Raw genomic sequence first — 12,206 nt, 5'->3', positions numbered from 1 at the left:
TGTGTAGTTAGAATTTTTCCAATCCTGGGACACCTTCTCAGTGAATTTAATTCCCCTTCTAACTTTTAGAGAAGAAGCCCTTCAATACAGATGGGTTCATCACTTACTAGCTCTGTGACTGAAACTCTTTTGAGTTTTCCTTTCCTCATCTATATGACAGATGCCACCTTCTGATTTAGGTAACTCTGAAGATTAAATGAGATATAATATAATAATTATATATAACTATATATATAATTGTGTATATATATATATAATTGTGTATACATATATATAATTGTGTATATATGTGTGTGTGTGTGTGTGTGTGTGTGTATATATGAAATCTAAGAGTCTAGTATGTTGCTTATATAAGAGGAGTTTGAGATGTGAGGCCTTCATGCCTCCCTCCACCTAGACAACACCTCAGGACCATGGCCCTCAAACTGTCTTTTTAATCAGAACATGATTCTAATATGGGTAGTTGACAGATCACACTCTGAGAGATCCTGCTTTAGAATCATAAAATTATCAAAGGTAGAGTTAGAAGAGATTCCAAATTATCTCATACAGTACCTACTCTCCACTTTGCTGATAGGGAAACCGAGTTTAGGTGACTCACCTAAGGTCACATAGGGAGGCAGTAGCTGGGCTAAAATGGGAACTCAGGTTCCCTGACTCATAGGGTGACTGACTACACCGGGTGGCCACCTCCTCTGTATCAGGAAACAGTGTCTTTCCTGGCTCTGGCTGAGGTAGCCTCCAGCAGCTCCTTGGTGAGGGCTTAATTCTCAGTTCTTTTAGTCAAATCTTCTAGAAATTGTTTCTGTAAGGATTACTCCTTTATAGCAACCTATATACATTCTTTATAGAGCCTTGTTGAGAGTATTTTCAGGTTAGAAAAAATTCCTTCATTCATTTCTTTGATTATAGTGGGTACTTTGCTATTCTTTTCTTCTAGAATCCTTCTTAGTTCAAGTGACATCTTGTTATAACAACTCCTTTTTCATATTTTTTAAAATCTTTTTCTCCCTTAGTTTAGCTAAGAGTTTGTCAATTTTGTTTATCTTTTCAAAGAACCAAATCTTTGTTAAATTGACCCTTTGTACTGTTCTTTAATTTCTATTTCATTTATTCTTGCCCTGATTTTTATTATTTATTTCCTTCTACTGATTTCTTTTATTTTGTAGCAGCTTTATTGAGGAATAATTGACACACAATTGCATAAAATATCTAGTTTGTGAAGTTCTGTCATTGGCATATATCTATGAAGCCATCATCACAATCAAGCTAAAAAGAACATATCTAACACTCCCCAATATTTCTTTTGTCCTTTTTAATACCTTTCCATATAACCTTTGGATTAAGTGCATATTAAATCTTAATAAAAATGAGCTGTTTTCTTTAATTGAGTTTTATAGTCCTTCAACTGATTTTGGAGTTAGTTCATTCTTGTTTTTCTAAGACATTGAGATGCAGAAGTAGGTATTTATTTGAGATCTCTTTGTTTAACTGGAGGCACTCAGAGCTATAAACTTCCCTTTTCATACTGCTTTCACTGTATCCTATAGGTTCTGGTATGTTCTGTTTCCATTTTTCATTTGATTTTAGAAATTTTAAATCCCCCCTCACCACCTCCTGATTTCTTCAGTGATCCACTCTTTATTCAAAAGTGTATCATTCCATCTCCATGTGTTTGTATAATTTATGTAGTTTTTCTAGCTATTGACTTCTGATTTCATTCTATTATGTGCTAATAAAATGTAGGTAATTACTTATTATTTCAATTTTTAAAAATTTGTTGATCTCCCTTTATGGTCTAATATATGATCTATTTTAAATAAAGTTCTCTATGTTGATGAATAGAATGTGTATTCTGCAGCTGTTAGATAGAATATCCTATAGCTATCTAGTAAATCCATTTGATCTGTAGTGGATGTGACTTTGATACTTCCTTGTTGACTTTTATTTGGCTGATCTATTAGTGAGAGGGGATTATTAAAACAACCCACTATCATTGTACTGGGACCAATCTCTCTAGTAGTATTAGTATTTTAAAAATGGGTGCTCTGAAGTTGTGTGCATATATATTTAGAATCATTATATCTTCTTGATGAATTGTTTCCTTTATCTGTATGTAGTGATTTTCTTTGTCTCTCCTGATTTTGGCTTAAAGTCTGTCTTGTCAGATGGAATAGCTACTCCTACCAGTTTTTGGATTCCATTAACTGAGAATATCACTTTCCAGTTATCTCATTTTCAGTCTGTTTATGTCTACACTGGTGAGGGGAGCTTCTTGTGGGCAGAATATTATTGGGGTTCTTATTTTTTAACCTGATCAGCTAGTGTGCATCTTTTAATTGCAGAATTGAGACCATCTGCATTCAGGGTTATTATTGAAAGTTATGTATTTAGTCCTGTCATTTTTCTGTTTTTGTTTTTCTTCTGGTTGTTATGAATATTTTATATATATTACTTCCTCTCTTACTCATATTGGAAATTTTATGATTTTCTATGATAATAATGTTTGATTCTTTCCTAATCCTCATTTGCTTATCTAATCTAGGAGATTTATTCTTTCCCATGCTCTCATGATTGTATTTATCCTTCTTCTGGGTGTAAGAGTATCTTAAGTATCTCTTATAATAATGGTTTAGCATTCATGAATTCCCTAGTTTATACTTGTCATGGAAGTTATTTCTTCTTTCATTCTGAAAGGTAGCTTTCTGGGTATAGTAATCTAGTTTGGCAGTAATTTACTTTCAGGACTTGAAATACATAACTGTACTTTCCTGTTCTTTAGAGTATTTTTCTCAGAAATAGTTTTTTATTCTGATGAGTTTACCTGTAAAGGTAGTGGTGCTTCTCTCTTGCAGAATTTAATATTCTTTCTTTTTTCTGTACTTTGGCAGGTTAACTATAATATGTCATAGAGAGGTTCTTTTCTAGTCATGTCTATTTGGGGTTCTAAATGCTTCTGGTACCTGGATGTCCATGTATTTACCAAGAGTTGGGAAATTTTCTATTATTTCATGGAATAGGTTTTCTATGCCTTTAACTTGTAGCTCTTCTCCCTCATCTATTCCACTGATGCATATGTTTGATCTTTCAATGGTGTCCTAGAGATCTTGAATGTTCTGTTCATTCTTTCTTCTTTTATCTTTATTACTATCTGAATGGAATAATTCCTAAGTCGTTTTCAAACCATGGTATTCTTTCTTCTGCTTGATCTAGTCTATTGGTGAGGCTTTCAAATGAATTTTTTAATGTTTTTTAAATTTGTCTTAATTAGTTATACATGACAGTAGAATGCATTCTGACACATCATACATAAATGGAGTCATTCTTCTGGTTGTACATGATGTAGAGTTAACACAGGTGATGTAATCCCAAATCCCCTCCCTTCCCTTCACTCCCCTATGTTTAGTACAAAATACCACTATTCTTCCCCTGCCTTATTGTGAATTAGCATCTGCATATCAGAGAAAGCACATGGCATTTGGTTCTTTGTGATTGGCTTATTTTCCTTAGCCTGATATTTTCCAGTTCCATTAATTTACTGGCAAATGCCAGAATTTCATTCTTCTTTAAGGCTGAATAATATTTCACTGTGTATATATACCACATTTTCTTTATCCATTCATCTGTTGAAGGGCACCTAGGTTGGTTCCATAGCTTAGTTATTGTGAATTGAGCTGCTATAAACATTGATATGGTTGCATCACTGTAGTATGCTGATTTTAAGTCCTTCAGGTATAAATCTGGGAGTGGGATGACTGAGTCAAATGTTGGTTCCATTTCAAGTTTTCTGAGGAATCTCCATACTGTTTTCCATAGTGGTTGCACCAATTTGCAGTTCCACAAGCAACATATGAGTGTACCTTTTCCTCCACATCTTCATCAACATTTATTGTTGCTTGTATCCTTTTTTAAAAAAAATTTTTTAGATTGTTGATAGATCTTTGTTTTATTAGTTTATTTATATGCAGTGCTGAGATTGAACCCAGTGCTTCACACATGCTAGGTGAGTGGACTGCCACTGAGTCATGATCCCAGTCCCTTGCTTGTATTCTTGATAATTGCCATTCTGATTGGAGTGAGATGAAATCTCAGTGTAGTTTTGATTTACATTTCTCTAATTGCTAGAGATGTTGAACATTTTTTCATATATTTGTTGATCAATTGTATTCTTCTGTGAAATGTCTGTTCAGTTCCTTAGCCCATTTATTGATTGGGTTATTATTATTATTTTTTTGGTATTGAGTTTTTTTAGTTCTTTATATACCTTGGAGATTAATGCTCTATCTGAAGTGCATGTGGTAAAGACTTTTTCCTATACTGTAGATTCTTTCTTCATGCTTTCAATTGTTTCCTTTACTGTGAAGAAATTTTTTGAATACCATTTATTGATTCTTGATTTTATTTCTTGCACTTTAGGAATCTTGCTAAGGATTAGTTCCTAAACTGACATAGTGAAGATTTGGGCCTACTTTTTATTCTATTAGGCACAAGATCTCTGTTCCAGTGCCTATCTTTGATCCATTTTGAGTTGAGCTTTGTGCAGGGTGAGAGATAGGGGTTTAATTTCATTTTGCTGCATATTGTATTTCCAATTTTCCCAGCACCATTTGTTAAAGAAGCTATCTTTTCTCCAGTGTATGTTTTTGGTGCCTTTGTCTAGTATGAGATAACTGTATTTATGTGGGTTTGTCCCTGTGTCTTTTATTCTGTACCCACTGGTCTACCTATTGGTTTTGGTGCCAATATCATGCTGTTTTAGTTACTGTGATTCTGTAGTATAATTTGAGGTCTAGTATTGTGATGCCTCCTGTTTCATTTTTCTTGCTAAGGATTGCTTTGGTTATTGTGGGTCTCTTATTTTTCCAAATGAATTTCATGATTGCTTTTTCTATTTCTATGTCATTGGGATTTTAATAGGATTTGCATTAGATCTGTATAATGCTTTTGGTAGTAAGGCCATTTCAACATTGTTAATTCTGCCTATCCAAGAACATGGGAGATCTTTCCATTTTCTAAGGTCAACTGAATTTTTAATCTGACTTACTGAGCTTTCATTTCCAAGATTTCTTTTTGGTTCTTTTCCAAAATCTCTATCCCTTTATTGGATTGTTCATTGATCTCATTCATTGTCTTCCTTAATTAATCCAGTTGTTTATTTGATTCCTTCTGGAATCACCATGCCTGGTTCATTGAGATTTTTAAAAGTAATTCTTTTGAGTTCTTTGTCCAGCATTTCATCCACTTTGGAATCAGTTACTAAAGAGTTTCACACTTTAGGCTGGGACTGTAGCTCAGTGATAGAGCACTTGCCTAGCACATGTGAGGCACTGGGTTTGATCCTTGGCACCACATATAAATGAATAAAATAAAGGTATTGTGCCCATCTACAACTAAAAATATTTTTTAAGAAAAGAGTTACAAACTTTAGGATGTGCTATGTTGCCTTTTTTTTTCATATTTCTTGTTTTTTTATTTTAAGATTTGCCCATACATTTGGATGAATATCTCTTCCACTTTTATATGGGGGTCTTTGTAGTAAATGACCTTCTCTTGACAAAGTACCCTGGGATATCAGTTTGTGTAGTGTTAAGTTCTAGTTGAACTTGTAGTTTCCCTGTGGATGCTTTGGCTGTGATTAGTGGGTTTTGACAAACTGTGCAGCATGTTTGAGCCTGAAAGATGGACTTTCTTTGCAGGTCTCACAAGAGTGGGGGGTCCCTCTGGTAGTCCAGGTATACGGGTTACTCTTTCAGTATTGTCAGCAATGTGCTGTCTGGCAGGGTGTGGGAAAAAACTGTGCTGAGGTTCTTCACAGATGTTCTTCCACATTGTGTTATTATTCTCTGTTATTGCTATGGTAGTAAACATCTAGGAGTATTCAGACTCTCTCTCTCCCAGATATGATTACTTAGGATTGGGTCAATGGTTGGGAACTATTATCTTTCCTATTCTTTAAGTGGACATATCTGTCAAGGTTCGAGCAGGGCTAGGTTGTGACTGGAGTACACTACAGTTTCTCTCAATTGTGTTGGGAGTGTAGTTCAGCATCAGAGAACCCACCAAATATGATCCAAGTGCCAGGCTTGATCCCCAGCACTGCACAGAAAGAAGTAAATAGCATCATGATAATAAAAAAGTAAAGAAATAAAGTGAAAACCAAATGACAGCCACCACCACAAAAGAAAAGAAGGGAGCAAAAGTAAAATGGAATAAATTAATTTTTTTAAAGTAAATACCCACAATCTTTATTTATTTTTTAATTAATTTTTTTATTATTGTATACAAATGGGATACATGTTGTTTCTCTGTTTGTACATGGAGTCAAGGCATACCATTTGTGTAATCATAAATTTACATAGGGCAATGATGTTTGATTCATTATTTTTTTCCCTTACCCCCACCCCTCCCACCCCTCTTTTCCCTCTATACAGTCCTTCTTTCCTCCATTCTTACCACCCTCCTTATCCCTAACCCTAAACCTAACCTTAATCCTAACCCTAACGCTAACCCCTCCCACCCCCCATTATATGTCCTCATCCGCTTATCAGCGAGATCATTCGTCCTTTAGTTTTTTGAGATTGGCTTATCTCACTTAGCATGATATCTCCAATTTCATCCATTTGCCTGCAAATGCCATAATTTTATCATTCTTCATTGCGGAGTAATATTCCATCGTATATATATGCCACAGTTTCTTTATCCATTCATCAACTGAAGGGCATCTAGGTTGGTTCCACAATCTGGCTATGGTGAATTGAGCAGCAATGAACATTGATGTGGTTGTATCTCTGTAGTATGCTGATTTAAGTCCTTTGGATATAGGCCAAGGAGTGGGATAGCTGGGTCAAATGATGGTTCCATTCCAAGCTTTCTGAGGAATCTCCATACTGCTTTCCAGAGTGGCTGCACTAATTTGCAACCCCACCAGCAATGTATGAGTGTACCTTTTCCCCCACATCCTCGCCAACACCTATTGTTGCTTGTGTTCTTGATAATCGCCATTCTAATTGGGGTGAGATGGACTCTTAGGGTAGTTTTGATTTGCATTTCTCTTATTACTAGAGATGTTGAACATTTTTTTCATATATCTGTCGATTGCTTGTACATCTTCTTCTGTGAAGTGTCTGTTCATTTCCTTAGCCCATTTGTTGATTGGGTTATTTACATTCTTGGTGTAGAGTTTTTGGAGTTCTTTATATATTCTGGAAATTAGCGCTCTATCTGAAGTATGAGTGGCAAAGATTTTCTCCCACTCTGTAGGCTCTCTCTTCACATTGCTGATAGTTTCCTTTGCTGAGAGAAAGCTATTTAGTTTGAATCTATCCCAGTTGTTGATTCTTGCTTTTATTTCTTGTGCTATGGGAGTCCTGTTAAGGAAGTCTGATCCTAAGGCAACAAGTTGAAGGTTTGGACCTACTTTTTCTTCTATAAGATGCAGGGTCTCTGGTCTGATTCCGAGGTCCTTGATCCATTTTGAGTTGAGTTTTGTGTAGGGTGAGAGATAGGGGTTTAATTTCATTCTGTTGCATATGGTTTTCCAGTTTTCCCAGCATCATTTGTTGAAGAGGCTATCTTTTCTCCATTGCATATTTTTGGCATCTTTGTCTGGTATGAGAAAATTGTATTTATTTGGGTTTGTGTCCATGTCCTCTATTCTGTACCATTGATCTACCTGTCTATTTTGTACCAATACCATGCCATTTTTGTTACTATTGCTTTGTAATAGAGTTGAAGATCTGGTATTGCGATACCCCCTGCTTCACTCTTTCTGCCAAGGATTGCTTTAGCTATTCTGGGTTTTTTATTCTTCCAGATGAATTTCATAATTTCTTGCTCTATTTCTGTAAGGTACATCATTGGGATTTTAATTGGAATTGCATTGAATCTGTATAGCACTTTAGGTAGTATAGCCATTTTGACAATATTAATTCTGCCTATCCAAGAACATGGGAGATCTTTCCATCTTCTAAGGTTTTCTTTAATTTCTTTCTTTAGTGTTCTGTAGTTCTCATTGTAGAGGTCTTTCACCTCTTTTGTGAGATTGATTCCCAAGTATTTTATTTTTTTCGAAGCTATTGTGAATGGGGTAGTTTTCCTAATTTCTCTTTCTGAAGATTCATCACTAGTGCTGGCGATATAAATTAATTTTTTTATATAATAAAAAAAATTTAATTTTTAAAATGGAAGAAAAAAGAAAAAAGGTAAATGGAAACAGAAGAAAAATTAAAAGGAAAAAGGAGAAATGGAGTAAAGTAGGGAAAGTCAAAAAGGAAAAAGAAAAAAGGAACAAAAGGAAAATTGAAGGAAAGAAAAAAGTTAAGTATTAAAGAAGAAAAGAGAAAAATATATACCCAACAGCCATAACAAAAAAGTATTAAGAAAAATTATAAAACTTTAAATTGTCCACTCTACTGAGGTGCTTAATTATGCAGGCAAGAGTAGATGTTTGCAACCTCACAGTGATCAGAGCTTCTCTCCTTGTCTTAGACTGTGTACCTCTTGAAAACGGCAAAGCCTGGACATTATTCATCCTCTTTTTTCCTTAGCTGTGCTTTTCAGTCTTCCAGGGGGAGTAGTTTGTGGTCAGACCCAGTTGGAATATCTCTCAGATGCCCTGCATGCCAGAAGGAGCAAGGGTGGAACTCAGACCTATTTCCAGAAAAGAGTTACTCTAGAGTTATTTGGGCTGTGCAGTCTGACATTAGAGCAGATGCTGACATTGCAGTGTGTCACAAAGCTAGTGCAGAGTGTGGCACTCATCTGGCATAGATTACCTCTGAGGCCTTTTGCACTGTGCAGTGACATTGGGCTCTGCAGCATGTAGGGGACTGTGTTATGCTTTGTGCTGCACATTCTGAAAAGAAAAAGAAGCTATGGAGTCACAGCTGTCTGTGTTGGGGAAAGTGATGGTGGGGCCCCACAAGATCCACTGCCCATGACCATGGTGTTTCAAGACTTAGTTCCTGCATGAAACTTCACACACAACTGCTTGCTTCTACAGACTCCTGCAACTGGTTTCCCAAATCACTGGTTTTAAAGGGGAAGCATCCTTAAGGATTACAGTCCAGTTTCTCACAACATAGAGTTCTCAGTAGGCTCTCCTCTGGGGTCACACTGACCCTCAAGGTAGTGACCCACAGAATCAGTATAGTAGTGTTGCTGCAGGGATCCAGAGACAGGAAAACGCAAGGACCGTGGACTCCCAGAGCAGTATATTCAGACAGGAGCCTCTCAAGATGGCTTGCTGTAAAGCACTATGAGAATATGCCAAGTGTGGAGAACTTCTCATGAGACACTTTGCTTTGCAGATCACAGATCTCTTGTCTGTTTAGACTATTTCTGCCAGGTGTATATTCCTGTGCCCGTGATGCTCACCAGGACTCCCCCTCTTTCACCCCCTACTAGCTGCTATGCGATGGGTGCTGGGGTGCCTCTGTTTCACCCTCTGTTCCACCATCCAGCCTCTGGATTTCTCCAAGTCTCTATCTGTCCACTTGGTATCTTGAGTCACCCACCTTAATATACAACTGTTTTTTAGATGTTTTGATTTTATTTTGTGGAGAAGTGGACAAGTGCTGGGTGCCTCTAATCCACAATCTTGAATCTTTATAGAAAAAAAAAATGTTAACTTTCTATTTTTCTCAAGGTATTATTTGTTGTGTTTATTTGCTCTTGTGTTCCTTGAACACATAAGCAAAAATTTTATGTATGAAATTCATATGTGTATAAACATAAAACATTTTTCAAAATATATAAAACTTTTTCAAAAACTATAAAACATTTTTCTTTTACTATTTTAAAAATTATTTTGGTCTGTCACTTTATTTCTGAGTTTTAAAATTTCTGTTCAGTTTTTTCAAGATGGCGGACTAGAGGGTGGATGCATTTCACGTTGCTCCAGGACGCAAGATTCAAAAGAGGAGATAGTGAGAGACTTGGGACCAACTTAAAGCCACCGGGTGAGTCTCTCCCGTTGGGGAGGCGTCCCGGATGGGGCGGTAGCCCCGGAACGCAGGGAACTTTGTGAAGTAGAGTTGCTCGGCGAGACGCCCCTCCCCCCACTGGAGCGGTAAACACAGACAACTGGGATCATCGTAGAGGAGGCGGCTCAGCACAGCGCTTGGACTCGGAGCAACCACTGGGGCTCCAGGCGGCTGCCTGAGGAGGAGCTGCATGGCGAGCTGTTTGAACTCAGAGCGAGCGCTCCTGAACACCAGGAGGTTGCCCGGAGGAAGAGGAGAAGCACGGCGGGTCCCTTGGTCTAGGGGTGACTGCATCAGAGCCACAGGCAGTTGCCAGAGGAGGAGCTGTGTGGTGAGCTGTTTGAACTCAGAACGACTGCTCCTGAACACCGGTGGCCTGCCTGGAGGAGGAACATGGTGGGTCGCTTGGTCTAGGAGTGACTGCATCAGAGCTACAGGCGGTTGCCAGAGGAGGAGCTGCGTGGCGAGCTGCTTGAATTCAGAACGACCGCTTCTGAACACCAGGGGGTTGCCCGGAGGAAGAGGAGAAGTGCGGCGGGTCGCTTGGTCTAGGAGTGACTGCATCAGAGACAGAGGCGATTGCCAGAGGAGGAGGCGAGTGGTGAGATGATGGACTAAAAGTGACCGCTCCTGAACACCGGTGGCCTGCCTGGAGGAGGAGCACGGTGGGTCACTTGGTCTCGGAGCCACTGCTCCTGAACACCCGGGGGGCTACCCCGAGGAGGAGGAGGAACAGGGCGGGTCACTTGGACTCGGAGTGACTGCCTAGGGCTACGGGCGGTTGGCGGGAGGAGGAGACGCGAAGTGAGTTGCTTGGACTCCTAGTGACTGCGTCGGAAACCGGGCGGCTGTCCGGAGGAGGAGGTGTGTGGCGGGTCTCTGGGTCTCGGAGCTATTGTACGGGGCTCCAGGTGGCGGCTCAGAGAAGGGGCCGCATAGCCAGGCGATTAGGTGCAGAGCAGGGTCCTAGGAGCTAGGTGGCTTCTTGCTGGAAGAGCCGCACAGAGACACGCCTAGGGGCGGAGCGAAGTTTCCAGGACTGCGGGCATAGTCTCTGGGAGAGGCAGCCTAATGAGACTCGTCTGCGAAGGGTGAGGCTCCCAGGCCCAGAAGGTAGGTCTGGGCCCCTGGAAACATTGCAGAGGAAGACAGCCCAGCCTAGGCGGTAGCTGTAGATTGAGGGGAACCTCTAGGAGGGGAACGGACCAGCAAGATCTCCCCACCGGGTGAGTCTTCACTGCTGGGTGAGGTTTTCCCACAAGGATGGTAAAACCAGAGACACAGGCACAAACAGGCCTTGCCTCAGCCCGCAGCCTAGTTCCCCGTTGGATGACCATTGGTCAACAAGTGGAGGCGCCTCTGCCCACTATCAGGGAATAGACCCCACCTGAGGGTCACCACCCCTAGAGAGGCAGCTTCTTCGTGGAGCTCCGCATTATTAACTTCCTCCAAGACTTCAGGCTACTGAAGGATAAGAGGGGATATACTAGCAATCTTCAGGGACATTATAAATCGATAGAGGAAATCTGCAATATCTTAATGACCCACTGATTCCTGAACAATATGAGAAAACAAGGGAAGAAAATGCCCCAAACAAATCTAGGTATTACATCAATAAAATCCAGCGACAGCATGGCAGAAGAAATGACAGAAAGGGAGTTCAGAATGTACATAATTAAAATGATCAGGGAAGCAAACGATGAGATGAAAGAGCAAATGCAGGCATTGAATGATGAGATGAAAGAGCAAATGCAGGCATTGAATGATTGCACCAATCGACAGTTAACAGAGCAAATTCAGGAAGCAAAAGATCATTTCAATAAAGAGTTAGAGATATTGAAAAAAAACCAAACAGAAATCCTTGAAATGAAGGAAACAATAAACAAAATTAAGAACTCCATAGAAAGCATAACCAATAGGATAGAACACCTGGAAGACAGAACTTCAGATATTGAAGACAAAATATTTAACCTTGAAAACAAAGTTGAACAAACAGAGAAGATGGTAAGAAATCATGAACAGAATCTGCAAGAACTATGGGATATCATGAAAAGGCCAAATTTGAGAATTATTGGGATTGAGGAAGGCTTAGAGAAACAAACCAAAGGAATGAACAATCTATTCAATGAAATAATATCAGAAAATTTCCCAAATCTGAAGAATGAAATGGAAAATCAAGTTCAAGAGGCTTATAGGACTCCAAATACACAAAATTACAACAGA

The sequence above is a fragment of the Sciurus carolinensis genome, chromosome 2, assembly GCF_902686445.1.
Source record: "Sciurus carolinensis chromosome 2, mSciCar1.2, whole genome shotgun sequence".
Classification (NCBI taxonomy): domain Eukaryota; kingdom Metazoa; phylum Chordata; class Mammalia; order Rodentia; family Sciuridae; genus Sciurus; species Sciurus carolinensis.
The sequence above is the reverse complement of the archived record's forward strand: the minus strand, read 5'-3'. Positions refer to the sequence as shown.